This window comes from Chionomys nivalis, chromosome 14 (genome assembly GCF_950005125.1).
Source record: "Chionomys nivalis chromosome 14, mChiNiv1.1, whole genome shotgun sequence".
NCBI lineage: Eukaryota > Metazoa > Chordata > Mammalia > Rodentia > Cricetidae > Chionomys > Chionomys nivalis.
In genome coordinates this window covers 69,089,569-69,105,008 of record NC_080099.1, presented here as the reverse complement: position 1 = coordinate 69,105,008, position 15,440 = coordinate 69,089,569, and the positions used below count along the sequence as shown (strand labels likewise).

The window sequence follows — 15,440 nt, the reverse complement described above, 5'->3', positions numbered from 1 at the left end:
CAATCTTACCAAAAGCAATCTACAAACTTAATTCAATGCTTATCAAAATCCCTGCAAAATTCTTCACAGACCTCAAAAGAATGGTACTCAACTTCATATGGAAAAGCAAAAAACTTAGGATAGCCAAAACAATATTGTACAATAAAAGAACTTCTGGAGATATCACAATCCCTGACTTCAAACTCTACTACAGAGCTATAGTACTGAAAACAGCCTGGTATTGGCATAAGAACAGACTGGAGGACCAATGGAACCGAATCGTGAACCCCAGATATTAATCCACACACCTTCGAACACATGATTTTTGACAAAGAAGCAAAAAATATCAAATGAAAAAAAGAAAACATATGTAACAAATGGTGACTGGCATAACTGGATATCAACATGTAGAAGAATGAAGATAGACCCGTATCTATCACCATGCACAAAACTCAGGTGCTAATGGATCAAAGACCTCAACATAAAGCCAGTCACACTGAACCTCATAGAAGAGAAAATGGGAAGTACACTTGAACACATTGGCACAGGGAACCACTTCCTAAATATAACCGCAGCAGCACAGACACTGAGAGAATCAATTAATAAATGGGACCTCCTGAAACTAAAAAGCTTCTGTAAAGCAAAGGACACGTTCAACAAGACAAAACGACAGCCTACAGAATGGAAAAAAATCTTTACTAACCCCACATCAGACAGAAGTCTGATCTCCAAAATATACAAAGAACTCAAGAAATTGATCATCAAAAGAACAAATAATCCAATTTTTAAAATGGAGTACAGACCTAAACAGAGAAATCTCAACAGAGGAATCTAAAATGGCTGAAAGACACTTAAGAAAATGCTCAACATCCTTAGCCATCAGAGAAATACAAATAAAAACAATTGAGATTCCATCTTACACCTGTAAGAATGACCAAGATCAAAAACACTGATGACAACTTATGCTGGAGAGGTTGTAGGGAAAAGGGAACACTCCTGCATTGCTGGTGTGAATGCAAGCTGGTACAGCTGCTTTAGATGTCAGTGTGGCAATTTCTCAGAAAATTAGGAAACAACCTTTCTCAAGACCCAGTAATACCACTTTGGGGTATAGGTCCAAAGGATGCTCAATCGTGCCACAAGGACATGTGCTCAACTATGTTCATAGCAGCTTTGTTTGTCATAGCCAGAACCTGGAAACCACCTAAATGCCCCTCGACTGAAGAATGGATAAGGAAAATGTGATACATTTACACAATGGAGTACTACACAGTGGAAAAAAACGACATCTTGAATTTTGCAAGCAAATGGATGAAGCTAGAAAAACATCATTTTGAGTAAGATAACCCAGATACAGAAAGACAATTATCACATGTACTCACTCATAAGTGGTTTTTAAACATAAAGCAAAGAAAACCAGCCCACAAATCATAATCCCAGAGAACCTAGACAACAATGAGGACACTGAAGGAGACATACATAGATCTAATCTACATGGGAAGTAGAAAAAGGCAAGATCTCCTGAGTAAATTGGGAGCATGGGGACCTTGGAAGAGAGTTGAAGAGAGGAGAGGCAGGGATGGGAGCAGAGAAAAATGTAGAGCTCAATAAAAATCAATTAAAAAAAGAAAGAAAAAGAAATAGAGAGGACACCCATCATCAACTCTGGGCTCCCTACTCATACATGGGCATGTACACACATCCATGTGCACACATAAATAAGTACATGAAATCAATAAAAAGTAAAAATTTATATTATTAAGATGTCAGAAAGCTTGCATGATTCCCCTATTAAAACAACTCAGCCTTTTGTGTGTGATGTATGTGTTTGTCTGTTTCTGGTGTTTGCATATATATGTGCAGGTGTCCCATGTCTACATGTGTATGGAGTCTTAGTGGTCAATGTTGGGTGTCTTGTCACATTTTATTTTTTTAGTTTAGGGGCTACTGAGCTAGATCAGCAGTTTAGAGCACTCGTTCTTGCGTAAGACCCAAGTTCAATTTTTAGCACCCACATGAAGGCTCCCAACCATCTGTAATAACTTCAGTTGCAAGGGATCTACCTCTGGCCTCTACAATACATACACACAGGCAAAACACTCATACACATAAAGAAATATAACCTTTTAAAAACTTAGTTTTATCTAGCCCATTGACATATTGAAGTCTCCTGCCTAGTTCAATATCTTGGCAACAGGTCACAAAATATGTTGGCATGCCCCATCGAAAAAAGAGAAAGTAGCTGTGTTGTGGCCTTCATCTGCAAGAAAGTCTGAGACAGAAAGTCAGAGCTCAGAAAACCTCCTGTGTACATCAAAATTTTATCAGGATAAATCAAGATAAATTTACTAGCAGCATTTGCCCCCCTCTTAATAGAAACTCTTACATGGGAGTTTAGACCAGGGTGGCAGTCACGTTATCCACAAGGAGATGTTCTTATGGAGACAGCTTTGAAGACTCCCAGGCGATGCCAGCATATCATTAAGACTAGACAGTGATCACAGAGCAGCCAACTGGGGGTCTCCATGGAAACCAGCAAAAATACATTTTCAAATGCACAGTGACTGTTTTGGATCAATGACTCTTTATATAAGTCTAGAATGCTGTGAATGGCACATCAATGGCTTCTTTTGTTGGGCAATCTCAGTTTAGGCTGTGAGAAGCCTTGTTCTTGTGGATGCTGCATTCAGAGCAACATGTAGCAGGCAGTAAATCCACACCACAAACCAGCGAACACAATGGTAAACTCACAGCCAGGAAACCACTGATCAACTTTGTGAAAGGACTGAGCCAGCGTTTGACAGAGCCAAGGACCTCTCACCAGTCCAGGGCATTCAATGCCCTCAATAAGGTAGAAATTAGTGTTGTGCTTATTCACCGAAAAGGACACAATTTGCACACCTGAGACTAGGTGAAAATTAAGTCTTTATTTAGGTCTCTATTGTCCTCCACAAGGCTGTTTGCTAGACCCACGTGTATCAATTCATTCAATGTGCTCTGAACCAGCAAGAGCTCATATTGTAGTACCTTCCAGTTTTACAATGTTTCCTTCCTATGAAGAGCATAGTATCCAAAGAGCAACGCCTTCTAAGAGTGAATTCTGACTATCTGAGTTAAGGACAAAAGTCCCAATAAACCCCTGGCACCAAACTCTTCCACAAGAAAAGGTTAGACCAAGTGACAGGGACAGAAGAAAGTCCCACTGTGGAGTGATATATTCCAGTAAGTTCTTATAAATCTGGCAAATGTTTTATTGAGTAGGTATCATGATTCTCAACACTAGCAGTTCCCTGTACAGAGCTGTATCAGATGTAAAGGCTACAGTGAGGTGGTCACTGCAGTCCTGCCAGCTCAGAGCTGTCTTTAGATGCCCTGCAGTCCAGACTCTGCTTTATGGAGGAAAGACCTGAGGGTTTCAGGGTGACACCACTGGAGCAGGCTCCTATATTTACGATGGCACTGTTTTGGGAGGAGGGGCATCAATAGAGGAAATTGGCCACATGTGCAGGTTTTGAGGTTTAGATCCTAGCCCCACTTCCTCTCCAATAACTGCTTCCTGTTCCATGGAGAAATGGAAAGTTGCTGCCATGTCTTCCCCATCATGAAGGCCTGTGTCCTCCCAAACTGTAAACCAAAATAAACCCTTCCTGCCTTACCATGTTCTGTTGAGTATTTGATCACGGCAATGAGCAAAGTAACCAATATTGGTATCTTGTCCATCATAGCTGCTATGACTAATGACCAGAGACTGGGGTGCTTATAGATGACATAACTGTACTTCTTACTCTTTTGAGGACTGTCAAGTGTAGATCAGAATGTTGGTGGGTTCTGTGTCCCGGAAGAGCTGCTTCTCAGAGACAGCATCCTTCTTCTGTGTTCTCACAGTGGATAGGCAAAGCAGCTCCACGAAACATTTTATTTTGAGACAGGATCCCACTCTGTAGCCCTGGATAGCCTGAAACTGGTCACATAGACCAGGCTGGCCTCAAACTCAGAGATCTGCCTGCCTCTGTCTCCTGGGTGCAAGGATTAAAGGTATGAGTCATCATGACTGACTGGTGCCCCTTTTATAAGGCCACTGATGTCACTCAGAAGGACTCTGCTGATGTGGGAGTGTCATATCAATCTGTTGATTTCATTGGTTAAGTAATAAAGAAACTGCTTGCTTGGCCCTCATAGGTTAAAAACATAGGCGGGTGGAGTAAACAGAATAGAATGCTGGGAGGAAGAGGAAGTGAGCTCAGATGCAGGGCAGCTCCTCTGAGAGACAGACGCCATGCTCTCCTCTCCAGGGCAGATGCGATGAAGCTCCGACCCAGGATGGACGTAGGCTAGAATCTTCCCGGTAAGCGCACCTTGGGGTGCTACATACATGAACAGAAATGGGCCAAGCAGTGTTTAAAAGAATACAATGCGTGTATTGTTATTTCGGGTATAAAGCTAACCATGCGGGAGCCGGGCTGTAGGAAGAGGCCCGCAGCTCCCTACTACACTCTGCCTTCATAATCTTACCATGTGCTAAAGCTATACCTACGAACATCACCTTAGAGATTAGGATTTCAAACTATGAATTTTAGGGGGGCACACACATTTTATATCATAGAAGAGAAGCTCGGTGAATAGTGGGCAGAGTCAGGGAGTGAGCACTCTTCTTCCCTCCCCAACCACAGAATTCCACACCCCATACACATCTCAAGATGGAGACTAAAGTTCTGTCTGCCTCCTTCCCATCTATCACCATCTCTGCCAAGGCTCATGGGTAAAGGCTTTCTGGTTTCTCCAGGACAGCCCCAGCCCCCAGGTTCTTCCACAAACTATTGATACCAGTCTTCCTGACTTCCCCTCATTCTCTGGCTTTCATCATTCTTACACCCAAATCCTTCTTCTAGAAAATACATCTCATCACGGGCTATCACCCTCTAGACCACAGCTCACAGCCTTCTACGTCTTCAGGGAGTTAGGACCCATCTTCTTTCCTACTTTGCCCTTGACTGCTTCCTCAAAGGCTGCCAATGTCCTCGCTCTATTTTTTCAACCTGTTCTCTTAACAGCACTTCTCACAGCCCTTCCCGGCCTTCCTTCCACCCTCTGCTGTCACTAGGAACCTGCTTGTCTCCCAAGCTAAGAGTCTGCCTGTGTTCTTCCATTCCTCTCTCTTTCCTCTCCCAGTGACCACTTCCATGCCTGCACTGTTTTGATGCAGGATCTAAGTTCTCACCCACTTCTCCAGGTTTCCAACGCGAAGCAGCTCTAGTTAGATGCTTGGCTGCAATGTGCATCTGTCTAGAATATAGTTCACCAGCTTTTCCCCTGCGGTCTCATTGTTGTCACTTCTGTCTGTCATGCCACAAATGTTACACTCCTTGAGGCTCCTCTGGATCCATGTTACTGGTGTTTTACAACTATCATCACCCACGCCATCTGTTCTAACATGGTCTAGACTTTATTTCATCATGTCCCATAGCAATCATATGATAGATTGATTAAAATTTACCTTCCTTCAAATTTTCAGGCAGATCTGATTCCCAACGTTTTTATTCCTTCCACTGAAGTTTTGGTTTACCTCCAGTCTAAATGCTGGAAGCTCATTTCCTTCTAAGATCTGTTTCTACGTTAGCATGCCCAAGCATTGTTTATCATCCGGCAGCTCATCCAGAGTCCACAATGGGCTCTACAGAGTAGCTTCTTTCCCTAAGTTTCCTATGCCTTCACCGGCTCCTCTTCTAACCAAACTCAGTTGCCCACCTGCTCCTCCTGCCTTACTGCTCCTGCAGCTCATCCTGCCTTACTGCTCCTGCAGCTCATCCTGCCTTACTGCTCCTGCTGCCTTACTGTTCATCCTGCCTGGCTCCTGTTCCTTTCTTCAACCTTGCCTGGGCAACCATGACTCTCGGGGTCTTTCAGCCACTCCTTTGCTACCCAGATTGGCATCATTGCCCAACTCACCCTTATCTATTCTGCGTTATAACAGGCCTTGGACAGGCACTGAACACAGCTAAGGCATTTCTCCTTCCTTGTGTCCGTCACTTTCCAAAGACTTCCCTAAAGAATGTTTAGTAATGGTAGAATCATGTACAACAGGGGTCTGTTGAAAGAGAAGCCTTTATATCATATCATATCATATCATATCATATCATATCATATCATATCATATCTTCATTATACATCTTACAGGATTGCTAACTGTTTCAGGCTGGTAGTAAAATAGAATAAGAAAGAATTTCGGATTGCCTTTTTGTCTTAGTGACAGTGTCCTTTGCTTTACAGAAGCTACTCAGTTTCAGGAGGTCCCATTTATTCAATGTTGCCCTTAATGTCTGTGCTGCTGGGGATAAACGTAGGAAGTGATCTCCTGTACCCATATGTTGTAGAGTACTTCCAACTTTTTCTTCTATCAGGTTCAGTGTGTTCAGACTAATATTGAGGTCTTTAATCCATTTGGACTTGAGTTTTGTGCATGGTGATAGATATGGATCTATTTTCATTCTTCTACACGTTGACAACCAGTTCTGCCAGCACCATTTGTTGAAGATGCTCTCTTTTTTCCATTGAATACTTTTAGCTCCTTTATCAAAAATTAGGTGTTCATAAGTTTGTGGGTTAAAATCAGGGTCTTCTACTCGGTTCCATTGGTCGACTTCTCTGTTTTTATGCCAATACCAAACTGTTTTCAATACTGAGGCTCTGTAATAGAGTTTGAGGTCAGGGATGGTAATGCCTCCAGACGATCCTTTATTATATAAGATTGTTTTGGCTATCCTGGATTTTTTGTTTCTCCATATAAAGTTGATTATTGTCCTCTCAAGATCTGTGAAGAATTTTGATGGGATTTTGATGGGGATTGCATTGAATCTATAAATTGCCCTTGGTAGAATTGCCATTTTTACTATGTTGATCCTCCCTATCCAAGAGCAAGGGAGATCCTTCCATTTTCTGGTATCCTCCTCAATTTCTTTCTTCATTGACTTAAAGTTCTTGTCAAATAGATCCTTTACTTCCTTGGTTAGGGTTACCCCAAGATATTTTATGCTATTTGTGGCTATCGTGAAGGGTGATGCTTCTCTGATTTCCATCTCTGCTTCCTTATCCTTTGTGTATAGGAGGGCAACTGATTTTTTGGAATTGATCTTGTATCCTGCAACGCTACTAAAGGTGTTTATCAGCTGAAGGAGTTCTTTGCTGGAGTTTTTGGGGTCGCTTATGTACACTATCATATCGTCTGCAAATAATGAAAGTTTAACTTCTTCCTTTCCGATTTGAATCCCTTTGATCCCCTTATGTTGTCTTATTGCTATTGCTAGAATTTCAAGCACTATATTAAAGAGGTATGGAGAGAGTGGACAACCTTGTCGTGTTCCTGATTTTAGTGGAATAGCTTTGAGTTTCTCTCCATTTAATTTGATGTTAGCTGACGGCTTGCTATAAATAGCTTTTATTATAGTTAAGAAAGAATTTCGGATTGCCTTTTTGTCTTAGTGACAGTGTCCTTTGCTTTACAGAAGCTACTCAGTTTCAGGAGGTCCCATTTATTCAATGTTGCCCTTAATGTCTGTGCTGCTGGGGATAAACGTAGGAAGTGATCTCCTGTACCCATATGTTGTAGAGTACTTCCAACTTTTTCTTCTATCAGGTTCAGTGTGTTCAGACTAATATTGAGGTCTTTAATCCATTTGGACTTGAGTTTTGTGCATGGTGATAGATATGGATCTATTTTCATTCTTCTACACGTTGACAACCAGTTCTGCCAGCACCATTTGTTGAAGATACTCTCTTTTTTCCATTGTATACTTTTAGCTCCTTTATCAAAAATTAGGTGTTCATATGTTTGTGGGTTAAAATCAAGTCCAAATGGATTAAAGACCTCAATATTAGTCTGAACACACTGAACCTGATAGAAGAAAAAGTGGGAAGTACTCTACAACATATGGGTACAGGAGATCACTTCCTACGTATAACCCCAGCAGCACAGACATTAAGGACAACATTGAATAAATGGGACCTCCTGAAACTGAGTACCTTCTGTAAAGCAAAGGACACTGTCACTAAGACAAAAAGGCAACCCACTGACTGGGAGAAGATCTTCACCAACCCTGCAACAGACAAAGGTCTGATCACCAAAATATATAAAGAACTCAAGAAACTAAACTTTAAAATGCTAATGAACCCAATAAAAAAATGGGGCACTGATCTGAACAGAGAATTCTCAACAGAAGAAATTCAAATGGCCAAAAGACACCTAAGGTCATGCTCAACCTCCTTAGCGATAAGGGAAATGCAAATTAAAACAACTTTGAGATACCATCTTACACCTGTCAGAATGGCTAAAATCAAGAACACCAATGATAGCCTTTGCTGGAGAGGTTGTGGAGAAAGAGGCACACTCATTCATTGCTGGTGGGAATGCAAACTTGTGCAACCACTTTGGAAATCAGTGTGGCGATTTCTCAGGAAATTTGGGATCAACCTACCCCAAGATCCAGTAATACCACTATTGGGAATATACCCAAGAGATGCCACATCAAATGACAAAAGTATCTGTTCAACTATGTTCATAGCAGCATTGTTTGTAATAGCCAAAACCTGGAAACAACCTAGATGCCCTTCAATGGAGGAATGGATGAAGAAAGTGTGGAATATATACATATTAGAGTACTACTCAGCAGTAAAAAACAATGACTTCTCGAATTTTGCATGCAAATGGATGGAAATAGAAAACACTATCCTGAGTGAGGTATCCCAGACTCAAAAAGAGGAACATGGGATGTACTCACTCATAATCGGTTTCTAGCCATAAAATAAAAGACATTAAGCATATAATGTGTGATCCTATAGAAGCTAAATAAGAAAGTGAACCCAAAGAAAATCATATAGTCATCCGCATGGAGAGGGGGAAGTAGACAAGATTCCAGGGCAAAAACTGGGAACTTGTGGGTGAGGTGGCATGGGGCAAAGGGGAAATGGGATGAGAAATATGAGAAGGGGAGGATGGGAGGAGCTCGGAGGATTGGGATGGTTGGGATATAGGAAGGATGGATACGGGAGCAGCGAAGTATATATCCTATCTAAGGGAGCCATCTTAGGGTTGGCAAGAGACTTGACTCTTGAGGGGTTCACAGGTGTCCAGGAATATGTCCCCAGCTGGTACCTTGGGCAACTAAGGAGAGGGAACCTGAAATGACCCTATCCTATACTGATGAATATCTTGCATATCACCTTAGAACCTTCATCTGGCGATGGATCGAGGTAGAGACAGAGTCTCAATTTGGAGCAACGGTCTGAGCTCTTAAGGTCCAAATGAGGAGCAGAAGGAGGGAGAACATGAGCAAAAAATCAGGACCACGAGGGATGCACCCACCCACTGTGACAGTGGAACTGATTTATTGGGAGCCCACCAAGGCCAGCTGGTCTGGGACTGAATAAGCATGGGTTGATTCCGGACTCTCTGAGCATGGCGGTCAATGAAGACTGATGAGAAGCCAAGGACAATGGCACTAGGTTTCGATCCTAATACATGAACTGGCTTTGTGGGAGCTTAGCCAGTTTGGACGCTCACCTTTCTGGACGTAGATAGAAGGACCTTGGTCTTCCCGCAGGGCAGGGAATTTGGACTGCTCTTCAGTATCGAGAGGGAGGGGGAATGGAGTGGGGGGAGGAGAAGAGGAGTGGGGATAGGGGGAGGGAAGTGGGGGGAGGGCAATATTTGGGAGGAGGGGAGGGAAATGGGAAATGGGGAGGAGGTGGAAATTTTAATTAAAAAAGAATAAAAATAAATAAATAAGTAAAAAAAAAAAAAAAAGAAAGAAAGAAAGAAAGAATTTCGGAGCCAAATGAGGAGCACGCACACCAAGGCTACAGCAAGCACTGCAGGGACGGTCTCTCCCCATGCTGATGGCATCCCATAGCTCTGGGAAGCAGAGCAGGAGAGCTGCATCAGGAACTGACTGATGCCCAAGCAGCTGGCCACAGGCTGGATTATTTGAGGCAGGAACCCCATCCAAAGGCAGGGTCATTTGATGTCAGAAGATACATAGGCCATGTCATGGTGCCAGCCCACAGAGAAGGACATGGAAAAAGGAAGGTTTTACTCTAATTAGTCTGCTTGCCCCCACTCTCACTAGTTTATATATCCTGACACATTTCCTTCACTGGTGTTAGAACGTAATTCTTTGGGATTCCAACATGGACTGAAAACTGGCAGCTGTCTAGTCCTCCCTGGGACTCCATCACCTGACCGGAACTGCTAAGACATCTGATTGCAGACTGAGCAATGGCCGGATTCTTGGCCTTTCCTAAAGGAGCCGGCTATGGTTGGACTACTCAGACCACATCCTATTAAATACTCTAATAAATCCCTTCCCTTACTGATATATAGATAAATATTAGTTCATTCTACCAGTTCTGTTCCTTACAGAGCCCTGACTAATACAGTCTGAGTCACGCATATATGAAATGTAATTCCACCAAAAAACAGACCAACAACAACAACCAGAAGGCCAGTGAAATATTCCATGGGTAAAGACACTGCCATCAAACCTGATGACCTCAGTCAATCCCAAGACTCACATGGTGGAAGGGAAGAACTCCACACATTGTCCTCTGGCCTCCACATGTACATATACGTGCTCATTCACAAATAGATATAAGAATCACAGGTGTGAAAAAATATCACCTATAATCCCAGCAATCGGAAGGCAGAGGCAGGCAGAGTTCTGTGAGTTCGAGGCTAGCCACCTGGTCTACAGAGCTAATTCCAGGACAGCCAAGGCTACACAGAGAAACCCTGTTTCAAAAAACAAGCAAACAAAAACAAGACAAAGAAACAAAAAAAAAAAATCATGTCTGATATTGTAAGGTTGGTCAAAAGTTCATGGCTTCGGAGATCATAGGGTTGAAAACATTATTATTATTATTATTATTATTATTATTATTATTATTATTATTATTTGGTTTTTCAAACTCACTGTGTAGACAATTCTGCCTCTCAAAAGCTAGAATCTCTGTGAGTTCAAGGCCAGCTAGATTCTACAGGGCGAGTTCCAGGACAGCTAAGACTACACAAAGAAACTCTATCTTGAAAAACAACATCAAAACAAAAGAGTTTAGTTCAACAATAAAGCTCCTGCCTGTCTGTTTAAGACTCTGGGATCGATCCCTAGATAAACAAAATAAAAACAAGCCAAACAAACAATACCTTAAACTGAATCAGAAGATCTATCAGAAAAAGAATTTCCCAAGGGCCATTAAAAGGACAGGCTGGGTTTTATAAGCTGCAGCTGTCTTCAGGACAAGAACGCTGGCTGATGACAATGGCGTTAGCTCCAGTGTTATACAGAGGAGCTCAGTGTTACACAAAGCTGGCTTTGAAAGGGCAGCGGGTGCTGCTGCCACTGGGGATGCCTCGCCTTTCCTGGCTCATCATCACTAAGAACTCTCTCCAACCTCGGCTGCTTCTTTCCAACGATGGAGAACTCAAGCAGTTTGAAATGAAAAGCATGAGATAAGGCACTACCCAAACTGGGAAGAATTCTCACACAGGTTTAAATCTGATGGAAAGACCCACTAAGAGTGGCAACTCAGGCTGTGCCCTCCTTACACACCCACACGTCATTGTCACACTGTTCTCTTGAATCCATTCACGTTTTCTGGTTCAGTCCTTGATGCTCCCAGTGAGAAAAAGAGCTCAGACTTTGCTCATGCATTAGATCTCACACGCTCAAGGTTACTAAGAGAAGAGACTTTTCTTTTTCCAAAGGTTGCTAAGCATTATAATGTTTTCTGGATCTTAAAGTATTTCTCAGATTCCAAGAGAGAAAAATGATAATCATGATAGAAACATCACTGAAGCCAGGCATGGTGCTGATACCCTTAATCCTAAAACTCAAGAGCAGAGGCAGGATGTTCTGTGAGTGTGAGGCCAGCCTGTTTACACAAGGAGTTCCAGACCAGTTAGGGTTACACAATGAGACCCTGTCTCAAGAAACAGAGAGAGAGAGAGAGAGAGAGAGAGAGAGAGAGAGAGAGAGAGAGAGAGAGAGAGAGAGAGAGAGAGAGAGAGAAAGAGGGAGGGAGGAAGGAAGAAAGGAAGAAAACAAGCATGCAAATGATTGCTGATATGACCCCTTGAACAATGGTTAAGAAAGAATACTATTTTAGAACCAGGAACAAGGCCTCTCAGCCTGGGTCTACAAGTTTTTTGAGGGATCCAAATTCTCCTCTAGCACCACAGGGCCATCCTTCTGGGTCACTTTCTGAAAACATTGGCACCGATGCGGTCACGATGACATCACCAGGCAATGCTGTCTCACCAAGTACAGTTGTGGTATGTTACATAATGCCAATGCATTTGGACATGCAGCTGGTCCAGGGGATGGGTATACTTGGCCGCTAAGAACACAGAACTCACATGTGATAGAAAAGATGTGTGTTGGGGGTGGGTTACAGATGTACTGAAGAGGGAGAGAGAGAACTTATCTGAAGCTGCTAAGAACTTGATGGTTCACCTAATCTAATCCTCTACACTCACTTAAGGATTAGCATCAAACCACAAGAATAAACTAAAAATTGCCTTTCCCCCAGAATTGGGGGAAAAGTTATAAACTTCCTTTCAAGTTGTGAAAAAAAAAAGCAAAGGAAATTCTCAGAGACCAGTGGTCAAATAGGCCAAACCATACACAAATCAACTCCATCACATCGTAAAAGCCAGAATGAATGTCATGTTCTACAGCCCGTAAGGAAGGTTTGTGAGCCACAAATCCAGCATCGAAATGAAAGCTGTGGCTTTCTTTTAAATGTGATGACTTTTAAATAGTTTTTTAAAGATTTATTTATTTTATGCACATCGATGTTTTGCCTGTACATATGTCTGTGTGATGATGTAGGTACTTCTTTCTTTCTATCTATTACTTTCATTGGTTAATAAAGAAACTGCCTTGACTTTTCATAGGACAACAGCTTAGATAGGCGGAGAAGACAGAACAGAAAGCTGGGAGGAAGAAGGCAGTGAGGCAGTTGCCATGCCTCTCCTCTCCGAGATGGACGTAGGCTAGAATCCTTCCCGGTAAGCCACCACCTCGTGGTGCTACATAGATTATCAGAAATGGATTAATCAAGATATGAGAGTTAGCCAAGAAGAGGATAGATTTAATGGACCAGGCAGTGTTTAAAAGAATACAGTTTCCGTGTAATTATTTTGGGTAAAGCTAGCCCTGCAGGAGCCGGGTGGCAGGAAGTGGCCCGTAGCTCCTTCTACAATGTGAAAGTGTCAGATTCCGTAGAATTGGAGTTACAGATGGTTATAAGCTGCCATGTGGGTGCTGGGAATCGAACCCAGGTCCTCTGGAAGAGCAGCCAGTTCTCTTAACGACTGAGCCAGCTCTCCAGTCCCAATGTGATGATTTTTAGTAAGCAAATTTAGTAAGTTATGTGATTATGCAATCATCACTACAATGTAGCTTTAGCTTATTTCCACCCCACAAAACCACAACTTCTTTAAATCTGTCTGTATAAATTTGCGTTTTCTGACATTTTACACAAAAGGAATAATATATGTATTACTTTGTGACTATGTTTTTCCACTGAGCAGAATGCTTCCAAGAGTCATCTGTATTCTAACATATATTAATAGCTCATTTCTCGTTACTCTTTAATAGCATTCTACTACATATATCCGATATCTTGTTTATCCATCCACTAAAAAACTCACGTCTACATTCTTTACGTGGTTTGGTTTTATTATTAATGCGACCATAAACACCGAAGTATGGGGTTTTTGATGGGTGTGCATTTTCATTCCTTGTGAGCATTTTTGGGCATAGAGGTCCTTCATGGTTGTCAGTTTGCCTGATAGAAAGTACTGAGATGTTTTTCAAAGAGCCTGCATAAATGTCTATAAGGATTCTGGCTCTGCCTCATTCTCAAAGTCAGCCTCCTAGTAGCCTTGATGCAAGGTGTGTCTCTTCTGGAGACTATGTAGTTGGATCTTGCCTTTTAAAAATACAATCTGACAACTTCCACCTTTTGAATGGAGTATTTTTTTTAAAGGTTCATTTATTTTTATTCTTTGTGTTTGAGTGCTTTGCCTGCAAGTATGTTTAAGCACCACATTCATTCATGGTGTCCACAAAGACCAGAAGAGGGTGTCAGATCCCCTGGAACTGCACTTATAGGTGGTTGTGAACCACCATGTGGATGCTGGGAATCAAACCTGTGTCCTCGCAAGAGCAGTCAGAGTTCCCAACCTCTGAGCCATCTTTCCATCCCTTTAAAAGGAATATTTAGTTTATTAACATTTAATATAATTATTGATATTGCCACTAGCATCACATCTCTCAGTCTTTATTTATTTGTGAATGTCTTTATTTCTGTCATATCTGATGGACAGTTTTGCTATGTATTAAGTCCCTGGTCGCATATGTCTTTTTTTCCTTTAGCATGTTGAATGTGGCCTCCTCTTGCTGCCTCTGGCCTCCAGGTTTTTGTTTTGAGGCTTGTTTGCTATTTTTCATTAATTGCACTGATTTCTTCCATGTGTGCTGAATCCTTTTTCCTTGATGTCTTTAACATATTCTCTTTGTCTTTTAACAGTCTGATTATAATTTGTTTAGGTAACATGCTGTTTTTGTTTGTTTTCAGGACTTACTGAATTTTTATGTCTTTCATAAGATCTGGAAGTTTCATCCATTATTCACCTAAATACTTTTCTGTCCCTGATTCTTCCTTTCCCAAGACAGTTTTTATATATAAGCTGATATGTGTGATGTCTCACAGGTCTCTGGAATGCTGCTTACACTTTCCAATTAACTTTTTTCTTTGTATTAAACACCTTCTTCTCTCTTTCACAGTTCGCTTTTTCTATCATCCAATCTGCTGAGTCCCTCTACAGAAATCTCATTTCAGTATATGTTCAACTGGTTATTTCCTAATTCCCTGTGACTAACATTCTGAATTCATGGATCTTCCGTCTGATTTCACACGGCTGTAGTCCCACCCTGAGTGTCCTGAAGGAGCCACTTTGCAATGTTCTGAGCTAACTCTACATCTGAAGCCAGATAAGCCAGTTCCCACTGACTTTTCCCATAGGCCATAATTTGCTTCTCTAAATGTCTTTAATTTTTTGGTTGAATACTGTGCTTTCTAGGTAATATGTGGTAGCAACTCTAAGCTCTGACTTTTCCCACATCTTATTACTGCAGCTGCTTGTGTTACTTGTTCAGTGATCTTCCTAGAGCAAATGTGAAATTTGCCTCGCCGAAAGGTGCGAGTGTAACTGGTGTCCTGGCAAGGACCAGCCAGAGGCTTTTGTTCAAATGCCATGAGCCAGAAGATCTTGTCTCTGCTTCTACGCAGCTGGAGAGGACATCTGAACCTCAGGCACTTTTCCTGGCTGCCTTGGCTTGTACCTTCCTCTGACTCTTTTGGCCAGGGATGTGTGGGTATGTCTGAGTCTGCTCCACCTCTGGTGT

General features: G+C 42.0%; 1 protein-coding gene across 6 annotated transcripts in view; it reads right to left on the bottom strand.

Moving 5' to 3' along the window:
* Nucleotides 1–15,440, bottom strand: part of Tmem241 (transmembrane protein 241) — a 144,962-nt gene that overhangs the window by 53,975 nt on the left and 75,547 nt on the right. The gene's annotated exons all lie outside the window — the stretch shown is intronic.